This window comes from Pagrus major, chromosome 19, assembly GCF_040436345.1.
Source record: "Pagrus major chromosome 19, Pma_NU_1.0".
NCBI lineage: Eukaryota > Metazoa > Chordata > Actinopteri > Spariformes > Sparidae > Pagrus > Pagrus major.
In genome coordinates this window covers 5,550,182-5,565,991 of record NC_133233.1, presented here as the reverse complement: position 1 = coordinate 5,565,991, position 15,810 = coordinate 5,550,182, and the positions used below count along the sequence as shown (strand labels likewise).

General features: G+C 41.3%; 1 long non-coding RNA gene across 1 annotated transcript in view; it reads right to left on the bottom strand.

The window, feature by feature from the left end:
• Nucleotides 1-15,810, bottom strand: part of LOC141014633 (uncharacterized) — a 50,609-nt gene that overhangs the window by 25,508 nt on the left and 9,291 nt on the right. Inside the window, exon 2 of the long non-coding RNA XR_012180505.1 lies at nt 10,412-10,484. This is a non-coding gene — a long non-coding RNA (uncharacterized lncRNA). The remainder of the gene's footprint in view (nt 1-10,411; nt 10,485-15,810) is intronic.

Here is a 15,810-nt window from a genome sequence, read left to right as displayed (position 1 = left end):
GGTGTCATGATTAAATGATGCATACAGCAGCATCTGAATAAATCTTCAGTTATGAAGTGAAGTCAGAGGCTCAATTATAACATGCATTTAGATTGTTAGGTGTTGACTATAAGATAAGACAAAGCGTATATGAGTAATGATTAAAGACAGTGCATGTATCAGTGGAAAAACTTGGGTGAAATGTTTGGTGTGTGTATGTGTGTGTGTGTGTGCGTGCGTGTTGCCCTGTTAGGCAGCGCTCTATTTACGTCTGTGTGTCCTGACAGAGAGAGAGCAGGTGCAGTACAATGAACAACTGTGGTCTACCCAGCCGGTCACTCACCACTGAATTAATCACACATGGAGGAGCTCACTTAGACTATTCCTCAACTCACATATCCACAGATAAATGCACTGATGGAGGTATGAATTTCCAATGGCCCACTTCCAGTCGAGAGTTTGGAAGGAACTTCACATTTTAAGAGAAAAACCAAATAATGTAATGAATCCCTGACACAAGCAGAGTTTGCTGTAATTTGGTGCCGAGCTGCTTCAAGTCAAAATGGAGAATCCGACATGGATCTGAAAGTCTCATCAGAAGAGGTTAAATGAACCAGACTGTACTTTATTTATTACCCTAATCCAGAATGGAAACACATTCTCAAAAAAGTACATTTAAAATCACTTTTCCTGCCTGTCTGAGTTGAAATCAATCCCAAAACTATCAAATTTTTAGTCCAATTGATAAAACCATAAAAAAAGTGCATTGAAGTACAATGTTTCACTACCAAAGTCATTGAGCAACTCTGACACACAACTAATCTTGTAGTCAATCACCAAAAGAAAGTCACATACCTTCTTATTGTAGGTTATCGTTTCAAAAAGCCATTGAGTCTTTGAAAAAAAAATTGAAGTCTTTCAGGTGGGTACAGTAAGAAGTTAGCTAAAAGACTTCCCTGTTTCTTTCAAAGTCTACTGGTTCCACCGTCCCTGAGAAGGTCAGAGCTCTGGAGGCACAACTACTGGGACATAAAGATAGACTGACAGGTCCACAGGCCCTGCCAGCCAACACTCGCCACCCCCCACCCACTTTCTATCTACAACACTCCTTTAGGGGCGCATGTGTTGTGGCGAGATCCACGACAGGCATGAACCTGGGGGTGGGCGGCTGGCTGATAAATTTAGAACGGTGCTTTCCCACTCCGTGAGCACCAGGCCAGATCAATCCACTGACGAAAGTGACAAATGGCAGTCATGAAGCCAATCAAGTTAGGGGCATTGGGAAGCCAAGATGAAGCAAAATGACCTCAAAGTCTTTCTTAAATGCTAGAGATCATTGAATTACATCCATTAAGAAAAACCTTTGGCATTTATGTACAGAGAACCATGGCAACTTTTGAAAGTCTTTCCAAACTCAACTGCTATGGTTACAACACACGCTTTAGGTAAGTGCTGAAATGAGGAGTCCATCATCAAAACATTAATCAATTAAGAATGTGATAACTGATGAGGTGTTTTAGCCCTACAATGACAGTTATTTGCTCATTACAGCTTCACAAATGACTCAATATACTTATCTATATAAAATAATTTAAAAAATAATACATCTGGTGGAAATTGAGCTATTAAACAGCAAATCCTAAAATAAACTGAGCTACTTGGGTAGTGGTGGCCTTATTTTAAAAAATAAATAATCGATCATGATCAATCTTGAAGGTGTCCACAATTGTAGAGATTGTTGTATTTAATGTCCTCTTTCTCTACACAACCTCATTGACTAACAGATACTTGTGACAAACTAAAGGAACGATGTAGCCAACTAGATGGCTATGCTGATTAGACAAATTACTTAATGTGGCTTTTCCTTTACCGATTACAGTTAGAAGAATGACTGATAAGTTATCATAAATGTGTTTTAGTGGAGTAAATGGAGAAATTCATAGGCTATTTCAAGTCTGGCTATAGTCAAGTCTGGCTATAGTCTACAGAGTGTTACAAATTGAGAAAAAAAGACCATGAATTACACAGTGGATCATAATTAAATAGATTGTGACATTGTTTTTTGGCAAAATTTAAAAAGGTAGTCTAGAAGTTCCAATGCTGATGAATCTCTGTTGAAAGTGATGTTATTTTAAGGCCATATAGCCCAGCCTTACCTAGAGTTGGTATGTGAGGTGTTTAATTCCATCAACTACTGGGGTTTTAAACAAAACGTATTTTGGCCTGTTACTCTCTTGCGGCACGTAGCTGATTGGTCCAGGTCTACCAACAGGAAGTAGCATCAAAGATCAGTAGACACACTCAGTAGACAACATCCTAGTAAAAAACTCTGGCTTAGTCTGATGATTTGTGGCATGATGGCATAAACCTTTCTCACAGTGGACATCAAACAAAGACATCAAAGTCTGTTAGAAAGTGACATGAAAATACTTCATATACAATACTTCAGTCAACAAGCAGACACATGTCTCATTCATCATGCTGATGACACGTTTGAGGTTCAAAAGCACAGTGAAGGACAGCACCGGACAGGTGGAGAGGAAGGAAGGGAATCAAACCCACACACAGACCCAAAGATAAGGACAGGGCTCTGTTTCAGCTGGCCAATGAACAAAGGACACACTGGGCAAAGGAGAGGACACTGGGACACTGCCAGCCGGAGGGAAAAGGGGAGAGAGGGAGACATAAAAGCAAAAGGCAGGGATCTTTTATTAAATGTTTTTGGGGGTCATAGTTTATTAAACAAATGGGCAACAGAATCATTTGAACTGGCATGTTCTCACTATCATTATGAACAAAAACTGACTTCCACTTTGGTTTGGAGCTTCACAGCAAAGAGCTCCATCTGGTGTTGACAACAAGGTACAACCACAATAATCACTATGACCTCAATGGCATCCTGTCTGCTTTGTTGGCTTTCTAAGTCTTAACACCACTTTATTCTTCAATATATCACGCCAACTGATTTGTTTATGGCAGTGTGAAAAGGTAAACCCTAAAATTGATTCATGATTTTTTCAGCTGGTTGAGAAAGCAGGTCTGGGCACAGGGCCAAGCTCTGAGGTTCTTCAGCAGGCTCTTTGTAATTTGAATAAGCTTTGAAAGCGACGGGGTTCAGCCACTCCAGGGCTAATTAGCAGGGCAGAAACATTAGTTCTTCCAAAGCCAGCAGAGAAATGTCAGAGAAAATGTGACTTCAATTTAGCCCCTTGTTAGGCGAGAGCTGAATGTTGATTGCTAACATGCCCTGACTGCACTGAACTGTCGGCAAAACACACAAAACTGAGGGCAAAAAACCTTGCCTCCTGTTTTTCCATAAACAGTTACAGATAGACCACAACAATGTCTTGGGATGCAGAAAAACTGGAAATATGCATACTAATAAACCCCCTCCTCTCCCTCACTGCCTTTGATGAGGGTCAGCCATGCAGGCAAACTCACACTCAGCAGCTTTGTATATTCTGTATAACATGCAGAGCTCATGAACGAGGGATGACTCCTCAGACAGAACAGACCAGACTGAGACTGTTCAGCCCTGAAACCATCCAGCAGCAGGAGACATCATTCACACTGAGCACTGAGCATGAACCACCAGCACCAATTAAACAGACACAATAGAAGTCTGTTTAAAGTGTTGTGAAAGGAAATAACAGATGGGGAATGAGAACAAATACACAAGAACAGGTTGCAGAGACAAAGACAAAAGAAAACAATCTGGTTATTTAAAACAAATCCATCTCATTATATGAGTAGGATCAATAGCAAAAGTAGATTTATGGGTTAAGGATAGTAACATGCTGGGTAGACTTTGGGATGGACATGTTTTAGGGTGCTGAATCTCCGATGTTCTTAAAGTGACTACGAGGAACTTTCATTTTTTGTTGATTCTAGCGGCCCCTTTGGACAAAAGCAGTACGACACCAGAGCCTGCTGTCGTGAAGATCTTCGCTAGCGTGTGCCAGCGACACGTGCATTTGTTTTGGAAGCAAGTGACAGAGAGACCGCAGGATGGATCGCAATGAGGTAATGTATCTATATGAAACACACTTAAAGTAAAAACACTTAAAGTACACTATACAGTATGTACTGTACTTACAACTGCAATCCAGTAGAGCTGCAACATGTAGTAGATGAATCCATTAGCTGACCAACAAAAAATATCTGGAAACCATTTAAATAACTGATTAATCACCAAAGGATTTTTCATGCAAAAGTGCCCAAGCATTTGACAGTTCCTTCTTTTAAATATTGGAATTTGCTTCTCTTCCTTCCCTTACCTCATTATTAGGTAAATTGTCGATGAAGGTTCTCAGTCATTCAGGTCATGGTAATTCTAAGTGCTGTATCGGCCTTCATGTGGGCTGCTAGGGCTAGGTGAGCCCAGGTGTGAATGGTTGTTAAGCTGTCTGGGGAGAGAACTCAGTACAGCATTGTAGGTGGGTGATAAGTAATGTCTTAGGCCACCTCCTCTGTTCAAAGACGGTCGTCCCAGTTTGACCCACAGGAGGTCAACTCCTCAGGTCAAGACTCTGCTGTCCACTTACATCTGAAGGAGAAAAATCATTCCTTTGAGGACAACAATGTAAACATCTTGGCCAGAGAAGACAGATGGATTCTGTTACTCCTCTTTCAAACCATCTATGTCAAACTGGAACAACCATTTGTAAAAGCCTCTATTTAAAAGTGAAATAGGCAAGGTTGTTTTGTTAATCACATCCTTAGTAGCAACTGGCACAGCTAAGCAAAGCCCTCACTTGACTTTGCAGCTCTTTCACTCCCATTAGTACCCCAACTCAACTCAAATCACTCAATTTTCCAGATGTGCCAAGCTGGTTTTAAAAGTCTCCCCTTCTCTTACTAAACAATCCACAAACTCCTCTTCTACGTCTCTGATGCAGTGCACATCAGGCCTACACAAGACAAGGCCTAAGGCAAAGTTTACCCCAGAGCACCTTTTAGAAAAGATTTGGAGGTGTAATTTTCCAGCCACAAATAGACAGAGCAAGAGTAGATAAGAGCTTCAGAGAGGGCAGATAAAGAGGTTAGAGGAGGAAAGAAAGAGGCAAAAAAGAAATGATGAGGATACAGCACAGCACCAGCAATAAAGACAGTGAAGGAAGAGAACTAAGAACTAAGTTTTTTGTTTGTTTTTCTTCCCCAGAAATTCTATGCTGTGTTCATAGCGCGAGAGCACCTTATCTGGACAGCTACCATCGATGACAGCACCAGGGGATGGCTGGAGGGGGTAGAGGGGCTGTAGCTATCAGCCTTTCCAGTCTTCACCTATATCATCCTACACTGCCATGACCCACATGTCTACTCAACGGTAGCAAAACTGCTGTTACAAAATCCAGACCCCCTCTTCTACCAAAGCATGCCACCCAGGCTCCCGGCAGATAAATAGGCCTTCAGAGCACATTTATGAGCAGATACATCCACTGCAGAGCGCGGTGAGTGCAACCGTACAGCTGAAGCAAGACAAAATGGGAAAAACAGAGAGTAAGACAGATTAGATGATGTATGAACAAGGAACTGTACCTTTCATAGCTCCTCCGCTTCAAGTAGTTACTTGTAGAATAGATTATCTCCAGTAAAAGTCAGTATCCACAGTCAGAATCAACAGGAAGGAGGAGAGAGATAGCAAGGACTTAGTAGAGAAGAACAGGACAGAAAGAGTGAGACTGCCAGAGAGCAGGACTGGAAGGACTACGAGTCACATGACCAGACTGGAAGCGACTGGCGGCTCACAAGTAACCACAGCCCACAAAACCACAGGGTGGGATTGGCGGTGACATGAGTGTTGGCCCGTTCAGGCAGCAACAGGCAGTCAGAGTCAGCCTGGCATCTGGGAGTGGGTCACCAGGACCCCAGCCAACGATTCATCACCATCAGACACGTACACCTGGAGTCTGTCTAACAGCGCTAACGGACATTTTGACAGCAATGAATAGAAATGGGAACTGGTCCTAATGAGCTCCAATGAGGAATGAGGGTGAAGAGGTTGGAGGGGGTTGGAAGGACTCACCCAGCAGAGATAGGGAGGGAATTCCTTTTGACTGTTTCCAGTGGCCCTGATGAGTCAAACAGAGGGACAGTACACCAGAAAAAGCAACAGCTCAGAGGCAGAGGGAACTACTTTCCCACAAGGCTGAAAAGCAACGGCTCTAACTGACAAACACAGACACTGACATGATTCTGGGTCCTGCAGGAGATCTGTGACCTAATAGGCTATTGTCTTTTCCTTTTCTCAGGAAGTGAGGACCACAACATTTTTCACTGCTGGACGACTCTATTTTGTCTCGTAGTGGGAATTTTTGCAACAAGTAGAAAAATTGACGCAAAGGTCTTCAGGCTGTACATTTTATTTTACAAGCAGCTGATGTCAGCTGAATGCAACCCAACCACAGCAATGAGACAAGAGGTTAAACAACAAAACAACAGAGTCAGAGCAGCACGTCCTTGTAGCTTCAATGCAGCTGTGATCAGGGAGACACCCAATATTGTGAAACTTTGCTGCCTTGCAATGATGTTTTTTTCTGCTTGGGATGTTTTTATGTGTGCAGGTTTTAAGAAAATTAAACACCACTGAGGATCTCCATTTATGGCTCTTTATCAGTATTTTTCTTTTTTTTTTTATGCAGCTGACTCACAATCTCCCTGAAAAAATATGGATTTGGACGTTGATAACCATGGCAATGGCCCAAGCCTCAAAGCTTTGAGGTCAGCCCTAGATAAAAGTGAGTGAATGTGTGAGTAACAAGCAAAGAAAGGGCCAAAAACTGGTTGGTAACCATTTAAAAAACTCTAAATATTCACATGAAATACTTGGCTTTTTCAGCTCTTTGTCTGAGTTTGTCTGGTCATTGTCAATATGACATGACAACATCTATTAACATTGTAATGTGTATGGACCCTAAGTATTGTAGCCTGGTCAGGCTTTGACATGAGTCCCTGTAGCAGAAAGTGCTTGAAGCTAATCAGATTAATAATAGATACATTGGTATAGGTGATGTAATGGGAAGTATTCAGCAGCTCTGGACTGTGCATCAAGGTTATTACACAGTTGGAGTGTGTGTCTGTGGGTGTGTACATGTGTACACACTCAGAGCCACGCAGCCCCCCACTCCCAGGCATTCTGTACAAATGCTTTCCTATAAAAGGCAAGCTCTTAGCTCGAGCATGCCATCGGACCAGGGACAATGATGAGCAGCACCAGGTGTAGGTGTGTGTCCATGCACGTCTGTCAACTCAGAGCAGTTAGACTCTATGATGACTCCTCTTTAACTCATCCCCGAACCTCTGACAGTGATATCACTGATAGTGCTAACTGGCTAGACCATTGGGGGGGATGGACAGCACCTGATGACATCAAACACTGACCTCACACACGCCACAATCGGCTGCATCAGAGTCTTTTATTTGAACTAGACACAGTATGTTACAGATATTTTTTGTTGGATGAGCTAACCCGTGTGGAGTTCCAGGTTTCCCTCCACAGCAGAGGAGTGAAGCAGAATCCCGTCAATCAGAAGTGATTAAATCAACTGAATTACAAATATTTTGGACTGAAACAACTGGCACTGCCTATTTGCAACCTTTGTTTGATTCAGTCCTGCTGTCATGGGAGTATCCTGTTTCAGCATGAGTCATGTCTATCTGACTCAAGAGAGCAACAAGCTCCATCAGGAGCCAATGAGGAATCTTTCACTAACACATACAAGGCAGGATGTAGAAAAAACAGTTCAGTGTTAAAGTGTGTGAAAAAAATCCAAAACGTGATGTTTGCTTTTTGTAGAGGTGTGGAAATTTCTCGATTATAAGATTCAGCACGATGCGGACGTGGAAGATTCTGCATTGATGCATGCAGAGACAGAGCATACACTTATCAGTTATCTGCAGCTTATGCTGATTGTCCAGCCTCAGCTGGACAATAAAGTTAAGTCACGGCGTTGCTCCCATGCTTTGAACTGTGGACGGACATTAGGCATTACGTTACTTATGTAGGAGGTATGTCGGAGGGAGGAAGAGATCATCTGCGAGTGTAAAAAAAATTCACTTGGGGCACATGTCAGATTTTATGACCTTGCTGAGAAATAAACATGTTGGTGAGCAGACCAAAGCCCACCAGGGTCTCCACTAAAGCTCTCAGTGCACTCCATCACTCACTGACACAATTAGGCCACTCAAGCCCCTGTTTGTTTGTTTATGTGTGTGTGTGTGTGTGTGTGTGTGTGTGTGTGTGTGTGTGTGTGTGTGCGTGCGTGCGTGCGTGCGTGCGTACTTGGCAACGCACAGCCTATTGTGTCAACACAGCAGCTGCTGAGTTCTAATCTCTTCTAGCATCTAGAAACAGCCTAATGTGTGTCCATGTTGCACATCAACCCGAAACAACCCCATCAACAATGCTAGCAGCAGGATGAAATAATGTACAGGAAATTTTAACTGGCGATTGTGATTTGCATGTAGACAGGAATAATGTCCGCTCTGTAATTGGAGGGTTTTGTGAGTGTGTGTATCAAGCTCTCCTCAGAACAAACGGGCTGCTTGGTCCAGTTCCTCAAGGTTGTTAACACTACCAGACCTTTAGCAAACAGGGAGATAGGTATGGAGGTTTTCTGGCAGGAGATTCTTCTCCACTGTAAAATCAGCTCCACTCAGGTGAGGAACTAGAAACAAGTGTCAAAAACTTTATGGGGAAATACTGATATATGGCCACAATGCTGAAACTGTACATGATCGTTCACTTTCATATTGAGAAATAGATGAGAACATCGATACTACTCTCATATCTGAGCATTAGCTAGAAAGTTAAAGTAATGGCTGGGAAAAATAATTATTTAACAATAAGAAGAAAACTGCATGTGTGGCACACGTCTGAGCGGCTGACTATATCTATATTTATACTTTTGGACTTTGCATCAAAATTATGTAGTCTTTGGGAAAGACATTTTAATCAGAAGAGAAAGATCTTGACTGACTGATTTTATATGCCTTAACAAACTAAATAAACACACAGTCTTAGTTTTCATGACTGAATAAATTGAATTAGCAAATGGTCAATTTCAGAATCATAAAGTACATTATATTCTTGAATTATAACTATTGATGCATTTATGTGTTCATAACTTTAGGGCTGCAGCAGGTAAAAGATGAACTACTAACTTTATAAACTACTGGGTGGCTTAACCTATAATAATATAACTAGTGGTAGAAAAGTACATGTACTAATGTAATGTACCTAGAAATTGTACTTTTTTTTATTATTTTTTTTTATTTTTACAATTTTGAGGTACATTTCCATTTCCATTTAATGCTACTTTATAGTTTATATTCCATTACATTTCAGATGGATATATTGTACTCTAACAGGTATGGTTACTAGTTAGGCTACTATCTAGGCTATTGTTATATTTTTGCTTTCACTGAAATTTTTATATGATTTAAGTACTTCGTTCATCACTATAGTACAGATATGAGAGTGCAATTCATTTTCTCACCTAGCTCATGCAACTCTCACCCAACTCTTAGCTGTAAGTGTATATTCAAAACATTTGAACTGCTCCTTTAAAAACAATACTAAATGATATTTTGACCACCTTAGTTACTTTAAAATGGATAAATGCACTCTTTGTGGCAACTGTATTGGCACAAATTAAGATGGAATCCGGTCCTAAGGAGCTTGTAAACAAGTAAAATACAGGAAAAAGTATCTTTTTGACCTAACAAGTGTAAAATGAAAATTTACATTACATGCATTGTTTTACTTTTTGTGGTGGAAGGATAAACTAGAGAATGATTACATTGAATGGGGAATTTATGTGGATAAAACTGTTTTAAAAATACTTTATGACCTGGGGTCCTTTAATTATCTCATAAAAATATACAACCCCTATAGTGCTAAAAGTAGAATGGAACCATAACTTTAAGTAAACATTTGCAAAAGTAACACTACCAAAACCACACTAAATGCTGGAAGTAAAATAACAAGAGGAGAGACCAAAACTACTTAAAAATAACAACTCATGTAAAATCAAAAACTATTACAAACGCGCCAACTGAACAACAAGCTGTTACCATGGTGATCAGTGTAAAGTTAGGCATTGTCTGCACAGCAAGGGTCTGTTGTTGATTCACCTCATCATAGCTACAGATGATGTCATTGACAAATAGTTAGCGCTCACTGGAGGACATGAACCAACAGAGAGAGGTCTTGTTAAGGTCAGCTCATGTCTGGCTGACCTCAGGTCTGGTTGACGTCAGGAAAGGAAAAGGCTCATATCCCCCCTTCCTGCTGTGATCAGTGGGCCATGCTGCTCAGTAATGTACACTATGTCCTCTTGGCTGAAGGTGATCCATCCCTCTGTCCCATGAAACATTCAGAAACTCTGAGAATCTGTTTTAATGAGAAAAACAAATGGACTGATGTACTTACAAGATGACCATTGAGACAGAAGTGTTCAACTTTCTTCTTCCACAGTGTCCAGGACCCTGAACGCCACGTGGTCCTGAAAACATATTAAAATAGTCACCACAGTGTGTTTCAACTCAATATAAGAGCTGTGACAGAGTCTCCTTTTTCCCTTAGATGTCTGCTCAGAGTTCAAAGGATACTAAAAGACAACACCCAACCCAGCCACATACTGTTCACCCTGCTGCCTTCTGGCAAAAGATACAGAAGTATCTGCTGCCGTACTGCCAGACTACAGAGCACCTTCTCTCCTCAGGCTGTGAGATTCTCCAATTCATCATCCACACTCCTCTCAATAAAATAGTTTGTTTTTTTGTTTGTCATGTAGCATAAAGGGACTTCAACTCAGTTTCATTTTGCAAATCTGGTGTTATAAAGTGACAAATAAATTAATCTTTAACCTTTCCATAGATATTAGGGATGCAACGGTACAGTTTTCCCATGGTTCGGTATGCATCACGGTTTTTGGGCCACGGTAACGGTACGGTTTCGATATCTTAGTATAAAACTACTCACACTAGCAAAGGCAATATTGCATGTAAAAATAATTAAAAGCAGATATAGTCAAACCACAAACCTTATTATAAAAATGTAACACTTATCTTAATTGCCTTCCATAAAAAACATAAGCAGTATCCAATCAAGTTAAACAGCAAACATTATTGTAGTATTGTATTGTACTGTATTGTATTGTATTGTATTGTATTTGCCTTTGTGTATTGAACCTAACAGGGCGTATTGAACAGTTCGATAAAATATTGAATATTGTTGCATCCCTAATAGATATATACGTTGGAAAACTGAGCATACAGTCCAGAGAAATCCAAAATGTAGAAAGTGTAGTGAAAAAGTGTTGGACAGCAGGCTGCATACCTCCATTCATCGTTCAATGAAAAATCTGCAAGTATCTAGTTAACATACTCCAACACTACAACACCTACACCTACACATAAAAAAACAATGAATATTAATGAGTTAACCAAAACCACCATAACAAAATCCATTTATATATCAAATGCCTGTCAATTACTGGACAACACTGCAGCATTGTCTCTGTGACCTACATCAGCCTATACCCGCCCTACACTTGACAGATTCCACTGCCAGTAAGGTCTGTGAACCCAGTGGCCCTGCAGCCCTGTTACAATTAAATACTGACTAGAATGCAACACGAACATACAGACAGCAACTCCGGTATTATGGTTGGGCAATATGAGAATGTGTTTATATCGGTGGCTCCAGAGGGAGCTGCTCAAAATCTGATTAATGTCCTCAAGTGATGTCACTTGAGTCTGCATAGGTTGAGCTGAAGACTATTGGTTTCAAACTATGGTTTCGGTTGGACTGGGCGTGGGTATTTAAAAGTAGCAACAGTGTCCTTTTAATTACCGTCATGAAAAAGTTCTGCTGCAAAATATGTATATAATAAATGCCTTAACAGTGTGTGTCAAGCAGCACCACTGTCTATGTGCTTGAAGATGCTATAAAAGTGCTGGCAGAATATATAAATGTAATTTGCCAAACAAAGAATCTGTCAAAAAAGACACGTCGCATGACAGCCTCTCCATAAAAGACACAATTTCCCGGCTTGAACTCTTGCTTAGTGGCGGTGCTAATCCCCAGTAAACACACAACCCTTGTCGGCTGTTGCAGTCCATCCTGACTAGAGCCTGACCGATTATGGCCACTAAATGGGCCTGTTACAGACATATCGATAATGCTGCATATTAATCTGATATGTGCCCATATGAAAACTTTATTTTACAGATCATATCATGAAGAAAACCCTGTTTGGTGTGATTTACAATAATGTCATTATATGCTATGTCCAGCAGAGCACACTCCAACTCCCTTGTACAGGCAGTAGTATGGACAGACAGAGTGAAGCGGTGTCTTCAGGGTAAGTTGCTAACTGGTCTGTAAGTGAAATATATGCCAGTCAGTAAATAATGACCCCATCATTTTCCCTTATGAATATAACGTTAGCCCTGTCCCTGACAACCATGTTGCTCATTATAGCCAACTATAATTTGTCAGTAATTTAGCAGATTGAAAGGTACGTATCAGAGCATCTTTCTGTAGCTAAGAGCAAGGTGGTGCGATCCAGTGCTGGAAAATAAATAAAACATAGTCCACATCTTTTTTACTCTCTGTGACAACATGCTCGCCATACTCATTAATGCTGAACATTAACAGTGAAATATTGCTGAAGATGAGCAAGAAAAAATCGTTTCTAATTGGAGTTGGGGTTGAACTATTATTGAAATAATAGTTTGGAGTTGGAGCAAAGCTGCAGCATTAATCTTATAGCCAGCTTGATAGAGAATGAGTGATTGAGTAGAGCAACACCTCCTCAGTAAGCTGCCGGCTGATTTAGTTGCTAACTTCATCCGCTATAACCATTCAGCCAGGCCAGGCTCTCACTTTACCTTGGTGGATTTTGCTACATGGCAAACAGCGAAGCAGAGTGTCAGTCTGTAGCAGCCCAAGTCAGACATCTGACTCCTGAGAACCCCATTCAAATTCGGAGACCTATGCTAAAATCTGCCCCTACACTGAAGAAGATTGACAAGTTGGTGCTAGTAGACTATGTATCCAAACTAACTACTGAGCAAATATCCAAATCATTACAGTCCTGGTACATCACCCATCACATAGTTGAGCACAATGGAAAACCCTGCATTGTCTTTAATTGTTCTTTTTCCTACCAAGGCCAAGCTTTGAATAACCAACTCCTCCCCGGACCAATTCTAGGCCCATCATTACTAGGTGTGCTGCTTCGCTTCCGACGACACAAAGTAGCAATCAGTGGGGATATTAAATCCATGTTCCACCAAATAAGACTCCGCCCTGAAGACCGACCACTGATAAGATTTCTGTGGCGTGACCTAAAAAAAGAGGATCCTCCTGATTAGGGCTGCACGATAAATCGAATTTTCATCGTCATCGCGATATGAACATGTGCGATAAACACATCGCAAAAGACTGCCTGACACGCGATGAATAAGAAAAATCATTTTGTTTACATGCGCCATGAGCATGCTAACATTTAGCCTATCAGGCGGAGCCCTGTTTACAAAGGCCAATCAGATGAAGCCCCAGCTAGCCGTTAGCTACCCTGACAAAATTAATCGGCATCAGTTTGGTGGTGATTGCCAGGTTATGATGGCTGAGGGAGGAGAAAAAAGCGATGACAATGGTCGACGAAGGCCTTGTGGTGAAAAGAAACAGCACTTCTGCTATATGAACTTATTTTGGATTCAGGAGAGACGACGTTGTAACGTGGGCTGGTGAAGGGGAAGGTGATGGTCCACTTTAGTGCGGTTGCTCCGGTTACTCAAGAGACGGCAGGCAACATGTGGGGGTTTCCGCACGGCACTTTTATTCATAACACTGACCGCACCATGCCAGGTCTCTACGGCACTAATGTTACAGGCATACATGCAAATGAACACAGGCCGAGGTTCTTCTACCAACACTTCACAAAATAAAAAGGGAAGTCTTCGCTCTGTTAGCGGTATCCTTTCTCATGAGGAGCGGAAGTACACCTGCTCTTCTTCATCGTACAGGTTACATTACCCACTAAACAAAAGGAGGCGCCACCTAGTGCCGCTACATTAAATAACTGACTGTTACAACGTGTTACAATGACAGGTACTGTGTGAGCACATCAGCACATCTGGGAATGTGGTAACAACCTAACAAAGTTAACATGCTGGTTTTCTTGGCCAAGAACTTGTGTTAAGGGAATAACTAAGGTTGTAACTTGCCCTAACGGGTAGATATTTTTTCCTGATTTTATTTTCTCTTGATTTAGTGGGCTGGCCCTACTCTATTTCAGTTTTGTCCCTCATACTATAGATCTCTGCACCTTGTTAGGCAGAGTCAAGGGCCTTGACGATTGTGATGAGAGACATTACAGTTAATTTAAAGTGCCATGTTTAATTTATATTTATTTAATTATTTAAGTTGTTTCCCCCTTGATGTTTTATTTATTTCAACTCTGCATGGTAAGAGATGTTTTGGTTGAGTTTACAAGAAAATAGTTTAAAGGGAGCAGGGGAAATTAAACTTCATATAGTTATAATGTCTTATTTAAATTAATGTTCTGCTTAATTGGTTGGGTATTCATGTGCAGTTTGTTCAATAAAAGCATGTTCGAAATAATTTATTTCATTCTTTATTCAGTGGACATTGGCTATTCAATGTTTGGGGTCTATGTTAGCAGTGTACCTATTAATGCGGAAACACTATTATTAACTGTATAGTTAATAATATGCAAACTTCAATATTTGTTTATTTATCGCAATTTATATCGTCATCGCAATATTGAACAGTGTTATCGCACATCGCAGATTTTCCTCATATCGTGCAGGCCTACTCCTGATGTATATGAGTGGCAAGTACTACCTTTTGGCACCACCTGCAGCCCCTGCTGTGCCATTTATGCTGTTAAAAGACATGCACAGGAACATCAAGAGCACAGCCCCAATGTAGCAGACATAGTCCTTCAGTCCTTCTATGTAGACAACTGTTTGCATTCCCTCCCTTGCCCTCAAGAGGCAAAGCACCTGGTTATCAAGCTGAGGGATGTGTTATCCTCTGGAGGCTTCGACATCAGGCAGTGGGCCAGCAACATCCAGTCTGTAGTAGACCATTTACCCCTAGAGGCCCAGTCTGATAGCACAGAACGTTGGCTGAGCCATGACAGGATTGAACCAACAGAGGGCACCTTGGAGCTAAGTTGGCACTTTACAACTGACACACTAGGTTATAAGCATAGGCCAGAAGTGTGTAACACCTTTACCATGAGGAATGTACACAAAGTACTTGCCACTCAGTATGACCCCACCGGATATATAATACCCTACACCACCAGAGCTAAAGTCCTTCTCCAACAGCTCTGGATGAAAAGACGAGAGTGGGATGACCCCATACCTCCAGGTGACCTGCAGCAAGAATGGATGGAGTGGGAAAATGAACTCTCTGACCTGGCCAGAATCCAGTATCCAAGATGGTATGAATCTAGAGTACCTTTTCTTGTGAGACAAAGACAGTTACATATTTTCTGTGATGCATCTGAGAGAGCTTATGGTTCTGTTGCCTCTTTGAGGATGGAGGATGAGCAGGGAGGAACTCATGTTTCATTTGTCATGGCCAGATCACGTGTAGCCCCCAAAAAACAGCTCACCATCCCTCACCTTGAGCTGTCAGCTGCTCTGACAGGAGCGCAACTGTCTCAGTTGCTTAAGAGTGACTTAACAAACCCTATTAACAAAACTGTGTTCTGGTCAGATTCCACTGTAGTCTTAATCTGGCTACAGTCAGAGTCATGGTGGTATTAAGTGTTTGTTGCAAACCGC